Here is a 13,391-nt window from a genome sequence, read left to right on the forward strand (position 1 = left end):
GTTTTGACTATGTGAGAAAGGTGCTTATGGAGATTATTGAAGGTTTTGATTTTCTTTCGTGTGTTTATATAGTCAAGTCACTTGTGAATAAAATGAATGTACCATCCTCTTTTTTGGTCAGAAAGGTTTTTATTTATTAACATTTTTAGGAGCATGAAATAAATAAACATATTAGATTTGGCACAATAATGTCTCGCCTTAATTGACGATGCATGGATAATGTTATGTGTATACCTTTGTGTGGATATGAAGCGAAGACAGATGAGAGAGATGTGATTATTATCTAAATATATTTTTTTTTAAATATGCGAGGATTTGTAAAAAGTGAAGTATTCAAATTTGCATTTTTGTGAAGAGAGATTGGCTACAACCTAAAAAGTCTTTCTACGACTAACATTTGAAAAACTATTCCGAAATTATTATGGTTTATACATCATGACTGATACACATGATGGGAAGATTTAACATAGAGTAAAAAACGATGATATTACAAAGAAAATTCAATCAATTAGGCTTTTTTTTAGATTAGAACAACTCTCGTACAAACATATATGTCATTAATGAAACATTTTTAGAAAAAACTATTGAAAAAGATTTAAGCTTATACATGTTTGAATGTCTGCTAGAGTTCATGCTTGTTATCATGGAGCCACTTTCCCGTGACACACACAATCATTCCAGATCCAATTTTGAAACATATTTAACATGTATTCTTGAGAAAAAATATCGTATGACACATTGTCGCCTATTAAAAAGATGTCGTTTTTGAAAACTCAAAAACAATTATCTTGTATGGTGATTGTGTGCCCTTTGAATTGGTCATTTTTCCAGTTTCAGTAGTCCTAAATATGCAACGTAGTTGTGACTTCAAGTGTTTTAGCCACTACTCACTAAACTAAAACATCTCGCTTAGGATTCTAATATTGTGTGATTGTGAAATCATATTTACTATTATTTTTTACTCTTACACATTAGAAATTATATGATTTTTGTTATAAAAATAGTGTCACAAAACAGTCACACTTTGTGACAATGTTGCGACGACGTTGCAACTCTCGCAATTTTATTCATATATTCACCAATAGAAAATTTTAAATATGTTAAGTTTTAAGGTTTCTACAACGATTTGAAGTACATAGATGTTAAAAATCATTATAATACCAAAAAATTTGATTTATTTTTTATGTTTTAAACAATAATTCTAAGCTTACGTAATGTTATATGTGATGTGAACTAATGGTTTTTTGAATTTTCATAATTTTCTTTGCATTTCATGTATTTACTTATTAAATTGATTGATCTTGTTTAGTATTATGATTTCATTGATTTTAACCTTATAGATATAACCTTTTGGATCTTAAACTTTAAAATTCATATGAATAGGGTTGTGACTCATAAAAATTCATCATAAAATATTAGCATTTTGCAACTATTCTAAGGAAAAGTTACAAACAAGTCATTACATACCAACATATATTTGGCTGAGTTGTGACGAACAACTGAGATTGAGACGATTGTGCTACCTTTTAGCAACCCTTGCAGTTTTTGTTAAGATATTAACCAACATAATATTGTTAATATGTTAAGTTTCAAGGCGTTGCACAAAAAAAAAAAGTTTCAAGGATTCTAAATTGATTTTAACTACTATATCTACAAAATCATTACAATGGCAAAAAATCCCTTTAAAGTTTTTAATGTTTTAAACAAAATTCCTAAACTTACGTAACGATTATATGTGATGATACTTATAATTTCTAAATTTCTAATTATTCTTACATTTCTTTTCTTTCTCATTAAACTGATTTATCTTGTTTAGTATCGTAATTTACATGACTATAACATTATACATAGATTTTATTTAGTTAGTAAGCTTTAAATTCATAGAAATATAGTTGTGACTCATAAACATTAGTCACAAAAGAGTAACACTTTATTATTACTTTAAAAAAAAGGAAAAATATCAGAAAAATCGTCAACTTTCAAAAAAGAGACGAAAAACTCGTCAACTCACGAGACGTTGTTTTAATCACATACTTTTGGTTAACCTCTCCAAAAAATACCAAAGTTTTGTTGACCGAGACAAATAAGTTATCGCGTTAAGTCTCTGTTAGTACACGAGAAACGGGGTTAATACTTCGTTAACGGTCACCGTTAAACCTAAACGACTTCGTCTCTTTAAAAACAAAACAAGCCTCTGAAACCCCCAATTCAATTTTAGAATCTCAAACCCTAAATTTTCCAAATCTCTTCTTTTTCTTTTACATTCTCACTCTAACAATGAGCTCAAGCTCTGTCACATCACGTGTTGCCAGAGAGCGTGGTGTTGCCGGAGAGCGTGGTGTGCCGTCGAAGTGTTTGTGTGGATCAGAAGTCACGATCTTTGTTTCAAAAACCCAAGAGAACCAAGGACGTCCATTCTTTCGTTGTGTTAGGAATAGAGATGTGAATACTTGGACAACCAAAAGAGATGTATGTAGAGGATAGAAATGAGTCGACATTTTTTTGACAAGCTAACAATGTATCTATGTGTTTGTGCATTAGGGTCATTTGTTTAAGTGGGTAGAGGATCCCGTGTTTGAAGAAGTCGAAGATGCTTTACCAAGACTAGCCATCGTAGCAAATGAGATTAGCAAAGTTAAAGCAGAAACAAATGAGATGCTTAATCAGATACAAGAGCTGAAAGAAGAAGCCATAGCGAGGAAAAAGGAACTCGTCAAGTGTAAAGAGTGGTTGTATGTGTGTTTTCTGTTGCTTTGTGTAATCACAATTGTGGTTGCTTATGTTATGTTTGGTCAAGGGAACCAAAAGAAACTTTCAATTGGTTATTGAGTGTATGCAATCTTATGTAACTTTTGTAATGTTGTATGGATTATAACTAATCGTTTGTAAGGTAATTTGAACTCAAAAGTTATGAAAATGCAACATTGAAACATGTCTTAATACACTCTGAAACAAATTAGCAATGTCATAATACCAAACATGACAAAACAAAACATGATGAGTTATTTGGTTCTGAAACAAGAAAAAAAGAAAACAAAAAACAAAAGCTGCATCAACACATTGTTTAGCGGGAACATTCAAACCATGATCTCCATCCTCCGAGGTTGTCATTTCCACTTCCTCTATGTGTTCCACCTCTCTCCCATCCGCTCTGTGCATTTCCTCTTCCTCTCTGTGTTCCAACTCTTTGTGATCTACCTCTGTTTGATCGTCCTCTCTGTGATGGTTGGAAAGCTTGGGATGGCGCTACATATGGAGGTTGAGAGGTTGCTCCCTGAGAAGCTTGAGATGGTTCTACTTGTGATGTTGCTCCAAGAGATGTTTGAGATGGTGTAGGTGCTCCTTGGGAAGGTTCAGATGGTTCTCGTTGCAATGGTTGTCCTTGACCGAACAATATATTCCTCGGCTCCTGCAGCCACAACATAATCTCATTAATCAACCACCTTATGCACATGATAATTTTAAAGATGACATGAAATAAACCTGATCTTTTCTTGATCGACCCCTAGATCTTTTTGGTGGAGGTGCAACAATCTCATTCTTACACCCTTGTTTGTTGTGTCCTTCTTGCTGGCAATTAGAACAGGTCATGACTCGATGTATTCGTGATAACATGGTATTGGAGCTAGAAGCTGTTTCAAACTGAGACTTCCTCCTTGCATGATTGTTTGGTCTACCTGGATTACCTCTTATGCAAGGAGGTGGCAGCACTCCCAACCGGTTCACTCTAGGCCATAGAAGCTTGCCCTGTACAGGCGTAATGCCATCATAGTATGTCAGCTGCCACATTCTAGTTGTGTACCAATCCACAACATAATCTTCCACCTTCTCACGATTCTCTATAATAACCGAGGCAGCGTGAATACATGGAATTCTAGTCATCTGCCACTTTATGCAACCGCAAGTGTGGCTGTTCATTCGACTGTGAAGTCCATATCGCCACATTTGATCTGATACTTGTTATGTCTGGCCATCCATCTTTCACAACCTTGTGCACGAGCAATCATCTTCTTTATCTTAGCATGAGCTCTTTTGGTGAATTGACTCTTCAGTCTCTCTACTATTACATACCTCTTTTGATTCTGCACCATACATTGCCGCCTAATATCTTCCAACATATCAAGTAGAGGCTTCCTTCTTGCTTGTCTGATAGTTCTGTTGAAAGATTCACTAAGATTATTGAGGTTGTCATTGTAGCAACTTCCTATCCTGACGTAAGCTCGTGACCATGTCCTCGGATTGGTCTTCAACAGAGACTCATAAGCGCTTGGATTGTAATTCTTCAGTTCAACCATATGGTTAGTGAATTATCCTTCAGTGTAACTCCTAACAATCTTCTAGAATAGTCGATGTAACTCCATGTCATGACTATTCCTTTTCCAGTTGTCCATAATGTGCCTAGCACATTACTTATGTTCAGCTTGCGGGATAACAGTATGAATAGCTTTTACCAAACCCTGAAAATGCATGATACAAATAAGAATGTCAAACAACTAAAACATCAAAACAAACATCCATATAAGTATTAAACCAAGAGATTCTCACCAATTGCTTGTCTGATATGACAGCTACATTACTCCCATCTCCTAACCCTAAAGAAGAAGAGAGCATCTTAAGAAACCAGTCCCAGTTATCATCATTCTCAATTTCAATTACAGCCCATGCTATGGGAACTATCCTATTATCTCCATCTCTTCCTGTAGTAGCTCGTAGATGTCCTTTTACATCCCATTTAAGGAATGCACTATCTATCCTTATTATAGGCCTACATGTGTTCTTCCAAGAGTCTCTTTGCGATTTAAAACAGATAGAGAGTCGCAAAAACCTTGGTAAGCTGTCTATGGTTGTTCCTGGAGTTGTCTCAATCTCAAATTTGGTCTCAGGATTTGATCAAAAAATCTCTGCTTGGTAGTCCCAAATCCGAGCAAAATGGTCATCGTGAGTAGCTTTCCTTTCCATCAAGATCTTTGTCTTCGCCTTTGAACATTAATCTTCTGTGACTACAAGATTATACTCCCTATGAATACTAACCATCTCTTGCTTAGTAATTTTTGGATTCTTCCTCAGCCTCTCCCTATACAACCATGCAATTGTCCCTTACTTCACCATCTTGCTGTAACCTGACCTCACACATACATGCTTATCATCGTATATCATCAGTTGCATCTTATGAGTCTTCTTGTCATACATGCTGTAGCATCTCCATGGACACTTCACGTCAGTAGAAGAGCGCTTTGCACCAATTCTCAGACTTTGTGATTTATACAGCTTGATATCATATCTAGTCTTCAGAGAGTACCTTAAGACAGCTATCTTGAATTCTTCAGGACCATTGAACGTTTTCCCCAATCTCAGAAGCACTTCAAGATCTTCGGCTTCAGGAGCAGCAACACCTTCTTCTTCAGGACCTAGTTCATCATCACTGTCAGCCAAAGGCTCTGGAATCCTCTCATCGTCCCATATCTCTTCTCCACTGTCAACATCAGTGTCCCTTGCATCGCCATATTCTCTTGCACCAATACCAAACCCTGCTTCAAAATCATCGCAATGTTCCTCCTCTAGACCTCCATCCATATCGTCTTCACCAACACTGCCACCCACATTGTCTTCACCAACAATCCCACCCACATTGTCATCACCAACATTCCCACCCACATTGTCTTCACCACATGTTCCACCCATATTGTCTTCATCTATAGTAACACCCACATTGTCTTCATCAACGATTCCACGGCCATTGTCTTCAACATAAGGTTCACAGTAACGTTCAGGAACAGCTTCAATCCCCACTTCACCCACATTGTCTTCTTCCTCGCAGTCTTCATCGCCGATAACCTCACAATCATCTCCACTCACACAATCGCGATCTTCTTCTTCTTCTTCGTCACGACTCTTCCTTTTTTTTCTTCTTCTCTTTTTGTTCATGTTGTTTCTGTTGAGGAACTGGGTTTTCCTCTTGTAGAATCGACACCGCCTCAATCACTGTTTCTTCTGGAGTTCGATTAGTCACTGTTTCTTCACGGGTTTCATTTATCTCCATTTCTTCTTGGTTTTGATTAGTCTCCGTTAATTCTGGGTTTCTATTCGTCGCGGTTTCTTCTGGGATCTGATTTGTCGCGGTTTCTTTTGGGTTTTAATTTGTCTCCAGTTCATCAGAGATCTCAAAAACTTCTAGTGGTCGATTCGAAATATTTGCTCTGTTAGCTTCGCCAACAACAGCCATTAGCCTCCGCGACCGACGAGGATTCCAGTTTCCTCCCCGCGTCTTCGCCATCGGGATCAATTGCTAAGAGATTGAGAGAATTTGAGAATTTTCTCTTTTAGGGTTAGGGATTGGTTTCTAATCGATTTGGGAAATTTTAGCAGACTGTGAATCAAGCGACGACGTTTCTCTCGTTTTTGGCTCGTTTTGTTTTTGACAAAACGATGTCGTTTAGGTTCAACGATGCCCGTTAACGAAGTATTAACCCCGTTTCTCGCGTACTAACAAAGACTTAACGCGATGACTAATTTGGCTCGGTCAACAAAACTTTGGTATTTTTTGGAGAGATCAACCAAAAGTATGTGATTAAAACGACGTCTCGTGAGTTGGCAATTTTTTCGTCTCATTTTTGAAAGTTGGTGATTTTTCTGCCATTTTTCCCCATTAAAAAACAACACTACACTTACTTACCCTTCTTATTTCTCATTGGCTGATCTTAAATGACAAGGAACACCTAAGGGCCATCTTACACCGTCGACAAATTCTATCCAACAGACTAAATCATCTCAATATTTCCTTTCTCTCTCGCTATTGTTTATGTTATTTTCTATAATCAAATTTTTCTCACCTTCTCTCTTTCTCAATGTATCCTCTCCATCAAGTTCATGTGAAATCATGAAACCCAGAAGACTAAATCATTTTTCATTTACTCAATGATTACTAGAAGGTTAGTTCTCTCTTTACACAATAAATTTGTTATGTGTTTTGATTATTTCTTTGGTAGATCAAAGAATTTGTTATTTGTATTTTAGGTTTCATTGGTAGATATGAAGAATCAATTTGTTATAGATGATTGCAAATCTGAAGAACTAGCGCCACCAGTACCACATCTGAAAGTCTCCACAAATTCACCACCAACACATGTCAACTTGAATCGTCCACTGGCGCACCTCAAAACCTCTTGACACCATCACATCCCAGACCCTCTGGCCACCGCCATGGTTTTGTTGCCCCACGCCTATCGTCGCTCCATCGCTCCATCAATGTCGATATCAATATTTAATAAATCAATTGATATATGTTATTGTATTTATGTGTTTGTTATGATTTTTAAAAATAGAAAATTATATTTATTTCATATTTCCTTATTTGTTTTTATTTTTTCTATTTGTTAGTTAATTTTTTCAAAAAAATTTTAATAGTTTTTCACTAAGAAGTCGCTAATATACGATTTTAGATACTGTCACAATTTAGTCTCAATATATGATTACTAATATGTATCTCTAAACCATCGCTAATATACGACCACATAAGTCAGTCTCAAAAACCGTCACAAATATGAGACGTTATTGCGACCATTTTATTTAGTGACCGTTTTTAGGGATCAATATGGATAGTCTCAAAGTAGTCGGAAAATATCCATATGTGCCAGCTGCTTCTTTGTAAGCATCTAACAAATAACCATATGGAGTATCAGGCCCACAGCTTTTACTCATTTTCTTCACCTTTGCCTCCTCCTTTATAAGTGAAGAAAGCTCTGTTTTCCCTACAAAAATAAATTAAATCAACTAATTTATCCTTACATAACTCCCAAAATCAACTAATTTAAAGACCAAAAAGATCTTCTTACATAGATCTCCTAAAATTAACTCATTTTAACGACCACCAAGATTTTCCTACATAAAACAGTATTTAGTACTCAAAAGAAAAAAAAATAAGGTTGGCGAAACCTACTTTTTGTGAGAAGAGTGATTGCTACTGGATGAATAATAACATTTAATGTCTCAATATCCATGATTTGAACATTGATGTTCTCCTTTAACTTCGAAATCATTTCCAATGTTGGTAAGCCTTTGAACGGAACCATCATCTCTCGGGATCAAAATTATGTTGGAGACCGTGTTGATGAAAGAAGGAAGTCGGTGAGCAAGGAATATGGTGTTTTAGCTCAAGAGTTTTAGGAATTTGAAATAGTGATATTGTTGTTAGCAAATAATTAAACTATGAACATATTGGGTATTTATTACGTCCATCATTTTACAAAAGCAAACAAAAATTATATATTTACAACTCAAGTTTATGTATCATTTTTTATTTATTGTAACAATCATGATTTAAAATATAAAATTTAATTATGCTGACATGTGGAGTTTTTTTCTAAGTGTGCTAGCATGGATAATTATCATGATGTGTCAATTTAAGGTAGTAGTTTAGGAAGCTGATGTGACTAGCCTTAGAAACCTCAAATAATATATGTTCAACTCAACTGTATTTATCATTGTTTTTATTGTAACAATTATGATTTTAAATATAAAATTTTAATTATGCTGAGATGTGGAGTTTTTTCTGGGTATGCTCACATTGATAATTATGAAGATATGTAAATTTAAGATAGTAGTTTAGGAAAGAGATGTGGCTAGCATTAGAAGCCTCAAATAGCTCCTTTTATTAGTTGGTAGGTGATAACGATTTTGATGTATATCTCATTTGTTTGCTTAATAAAACGTAGATAAATGTTTTTGATAACTAGTTTTATAACAATCTTAATTATTATTTATTTATTTCTCTAATTCTAGCAAATTATAATTTTTTTCATTCAAGCCGCTAATAGTACCATTTTTTCGAGATATGTGTTAGTAGATTTAGCTGATACAATCGTTTTTTTTACAAAGAAGACAAAATCTCTTAACAAGAGCAGTTGAGTTTACAACAACCATCAAAACATTTCATTGGGAACCAACATCTAGACTTTATGTAGGAGCAGCTGCAACTGTTATGATAAATGGGTCAAACACTCTTTAAATTAGAAGATTAGTGGTTTGTGTCATTCATCAACCCATCATCGACACATTGGAGGCCATACAAGAAAACCTGCATTTTGGGACTACATTTCTGGGACCCTTGTTTGGTCACATATATTAGTAACGGTTTTGTAATTATTTTGCGGCTAATAAACGACTACACACAGAGAATTATCACAAATTTACGACATAATATTGTAGTCAGTAAACCGCCTAATATTTCTGACTGTTATGAGACTATTCATTGACTTTATTGGTGTAGTTGCAAAATAATCATAAACTGAGACGAATTAGATACTCTTTTTGTAGTTCCAATCTTTAGTCTCAACGTAGTCCCAAATTTGCAACGTAGTTGTGACTTTAAGTATTTTAACCATATAAAGTTTTACTCATTAAACTAAGAGATCTCCTTTAGGATTCTAATTTTGTGAAATCATATGTACAATTTTTTTTTTTAACTCTTACACATTAAAATTCATATGGTCAGTGTAATAAAATAGCGTCACAAAACAGTGACATTTTGTGACTATGTTGCAACTACGTTGCAACTCTCGCGATTTTATTTATATATTCACCAATAGAAAATTATGAATATGTTAAGTTCTAAGGTTTCTACAACGATAAGAAGTGCAAAGATGTTAAAAATCATTATAATACCAAAAAAACTTGATTTTTTAATGTTTTAAACAAAAATTCTAAACTCACATAAATGTTATATGTGATGTGAACTAATGGTTTTTTAAATTTTTTTAATTTTCTTTGCATTTCATGTATTTATTTATTAGACAGATTGTTCTTGTTTAGTATTATGATTTCAATTATCTTAACCTTATAGATAGAACTTTTTTTTTAAGTGATATTTTGATGGTGAAGCTTACTAGAGAAGATGAATTATTATTGTTTTGATATACAATTTCAAATGAAAATGTAACACTTTTTTCCAAGAAAAAGGACAACATGCATCATCGAGTTCTTTTATGGTTTGGGGGAAAATGAAAGTGATGAGCTATGTTTCTCATCTGTCCATTTTTGGTTATCTTTTTGCATTATTGTTTTTATTTGTTTCCTCATATTCATTAGGATAAGAAAAATGGGTAAAAAAATAACATTATCTTTTTTAGAAACATGAAAAGACCCATAACTCTTTATGGGTTTTTAAACCTTCACATTTTAATAAAATGTAAAATAGCATATAATATTAATAAAATCAATTTAAAATAAAAGAATCCATTATACTTAAATTTAAATAAATAAATAGTTTGGTTTATAATTCTTTTTCCTAAATTCTATTTTACAATTGTTTTTTTTTTCTAATTGAAGTTCTTTAGTTTTTGTGTTAACAAATTTTTTTTTTTTTGTGCACAAACTTAATTATATTGCTCAAATGATGTTCTGTCCATACAAACAAAGACATAGTTTTGTGAGAGTATCAACCACAACATTAGATGACCGAAGAATAAATCGGCACATAAAGCTAGCAAAAGAGTTGATGCTTAATAGAATGTCTTCCAAAATACTGTGAAATTCCAAAAGAACTGAACGAGAGTTTATAGCTCCGATTAGTTGTGGACAATCAGACTCAAGCAGAAAGTGATCCACTCCTAAGCTGGCTGCATCCAGAATTGCAACTCTATAGGCTAAACTTTCAGCCATGAAAGGTGATGAAACGTTCTCGAAAATCTCAGAACACGTTGAGGTCCCTCCTGACCCCGGTTCCTTAAAACTCTAGCCAAGTACCGCCAAGTCCCGCCACTTTGATGTCCTCTCGCCAAGCCGCATCCGTTCTACACAATACACCTTGCCATAAATTATATAAAATTATATAATTTTTTTTTTCAAATTTAGTTGAGGTATAGTAAAACGTTTTCGTTACGGTTATATCCAGTCTATGCCCAAAATTTATTGTTTGGAAAATCGGTTTCATATTTATGATACCATATGCAGTCTATGCCTAAAATTTATTCCAGACGGAGTTTATGTATGATTCCATTTTTCGATAAAAATTAAGTATTTTGTGTTATATATGATTTTTTATTAATTTTATGTACTAATTGAAAATAACAGTTAATAATAATTTATTTTGTTGAGTTATAGAAATTCATCATCATAAAACCAGATTAGTTTTTCTAATAGTAAAAGCGTCATATAAATTTTTATATCAAACTGAATATGAAATTTATGTTTAAAAAGTTATTTGGTTTGATTACACAAGTTTAGAAAAAACTATGCTAATAATTTTGACCAATTTGAAATTCAAAACTTGAAAAGTTAGAACCAATTCGAACAAAAAAATAAACATAATGGGTAATCAATGAATTTCTGTAGTTTATGTACCAGTTTCTAGTGGGAACGACACTGATTTCTTTTAATAGAGTAAGAAAAAAAATTAGAAAGAAAAATAGGAAACTAGAATTTGCAAAAATAAATTACAAACTAAGTTTTTATTTATTTATTTATTTGATTCATTAATATTAGGGGTTATTTTACCACTTTTAAAAAACTGAGGGTTTAAAAATCCACAAAAAAAAGTTGAGAATTTTTTCATGATTGTAGATAATGTGAGGTTTTTTTTTATCCATTTTTCCATTAGGATGAGTTGTTTGTTATTAAATAAGAGGATGATTTGTATCAAACAAGAAGATATAAAGTTGATACTTGAACAAGAGTGTGATTAGTTTTGCTAAATTAAGCACATATGCATATGACAAGTTGTGTGGGTGAGAGACTCATCATAAAACCAAAAATGAATGTGAGAGATTCATCAAGACACAACATAAGTTTCTTAAAGTACTTAATTTTACGATTCTTTCTTTTGTTTTGTTCAACTACTATCCTTTATATGGCACACGTTTATCTATACTCTCTTAAAAAGGAACGCATGAGATGATCACAACTTATACGAGAAATTCAAATAAAATAAAAAGATTGTATTTATATCTTGTATTTGGAAACTTTAGATTGAAATGAAAATGTAATGATTTCTTTCAAGAAGAAAGACCGCATGCACCATCCGATGTTTTTCAAGGTAAGGGGGAAAATGAGAGTGATAATGAGCTTTGATTCTCATAAGAACTATTTTTGGTGTTCTTTCTTTCATTATTGTTTTTAGTTTCTTTATATGAAGTTTCAAATGAAAAATGTAACACTTAGATTCCTTCTAAATAAACGCACATCTCTCATTTTCTCTAACTCACAATATTTCTCACTAGTTCTTCAAAAGTTACATAAATTATTTTGCTTAAGCTAAGAAAATAAGTAAATTAAGTATGATATATATACATATAAATATATATATATATATATATGTATATATGTCTTATTTACTGATTCAAAAACCTTAAGTAATTGAATTCTTTATTTGTTTGTTTTCTTAGCTTCAGTGTGTTTGATAATGGAGATAAGAAAAATAATGTATGTTTGATAATTGTGTGTTTTTATGTTTGTAGACATGCATGTTTTTTGTGAAAACTGTGGGAAGTCAAACTGTGACAATCGATGTCAAAGGTAACATGACCCAAAATCGGGAAATTGAAGTCTCTTCGAGAAGCGAAAGAGGGGATTTTGGCTAACAAATAGAGGATCTACTTCAAAGGGAAGATGTTGGCGGACGGTGGAGCTACCAACTAAGATTTAAAATTTTATAGTTTAAGGAATTGTGTTGGTCTTTTAACTTTTTGTTCGTCCAATGGTAGGTCTTTAAGCGGGTTTCTTAAAAAACAAAAAAACTATTATTAAATTAAAAATTACACATATTTTCTTTCATAAAATTTAATAATTAATCTAAATTTTTAAATTTTAAACATACATGATATAAATATTGAAAATCGGAATAACGATAGTTGTTAGCTTGATTTCCGCCAAATTTGTGCCGTAAAATTTAACTCTTAAATTAATTATGAAAAAGTAATAGTGAAATTATTAAGAAATGATTTCTTAAAGTTTGAGTTTTTCATTTAAAAATTTTAAATAATTCTCATTTCTAAAATCATTAGTTTAACTATTTTAATTAACAGTTAATATTTAAAACTAATTTAATTTTTAAACTAATCTTGAAGAAAAAAATAAAATCCAAACATGATACACATATTCCTTGCCTAAAAATTAGATGATTATTATGAAAAAACTAAATAAATATGCAAATTAAATATATCTAAGCTATTCGAGATTTATGCTAAGAAAACAAGTAATTTGAAAGACTGTTTTGTATGACTGTTTTGTATTTTTTTTTTTATTCTGCTAGATCGTTCAATATGAAAGAAGAAGAATCTCAAGGTAAATTTCTCGACTTCGTAAATTCTATCCTTCATAGTCTCCCTTTTTGTACATCATATTTCTTTAGAACAAACGTTTAATACCTTCTAACTGCCAGAATGGAGGCCACGGTAGAA

General features: G+C 32.7%; 1 non-coding gene and 2 pseudogenes across 3 annotated transcripts; 2 read left to right on the top strand and 1 right to left on the bottom strand.

Moving 5' to 3' along the window:
* Positions 1–2,277: 2,277 nt before the first annotated feature.
* On the top strand, positions 2,278–2,829 carry AT2G07090 (annotated as a pseudogene; the record flags this gene model as incomplete). The annotated part of the gene is made up of 2 exons: positions 2,278–2,469; positions 2,542–2,829.
* Positions 2,830–3,077: 248 nt separating this feature from the next.
* On the bottom strand, positions 3,078–5,925 carry AT2G07100 (annotated as a pseudogene; the record flags this gene model as incomplete). The annotated part of the gene is made up of 1 exon: positions 3,078–5,925.
* Positions 5,926–6,784: 859 nt separating this feature from the next.
* Positions 6,785–7,340, top strand: AT2G00450. The gene is made up of 2 exons (NR_143621.1): positions 6,785–6,929; positions 7,015–7,340. It is a non-coding gene; the product is annotated as an uncharacterized misc_RNA (transcript).
* Positions 7,341–13,391: the final 6,051 nt, after the last annotated feature.

This window comes from Arabidopsis thaliana, chromosome 2 (genome assembly GCF_000001735.4).
Source record: "Arabidopsis thaliana chromosome 2, partial sequence".
Classification (NCBI taxonomy): Eukaryota; Viridiplantae; Streptophyta; class Magnoliopsida; order Brassicales; family Brassicaceae; genus Arabidopsis; species Arabidopsis thaliana.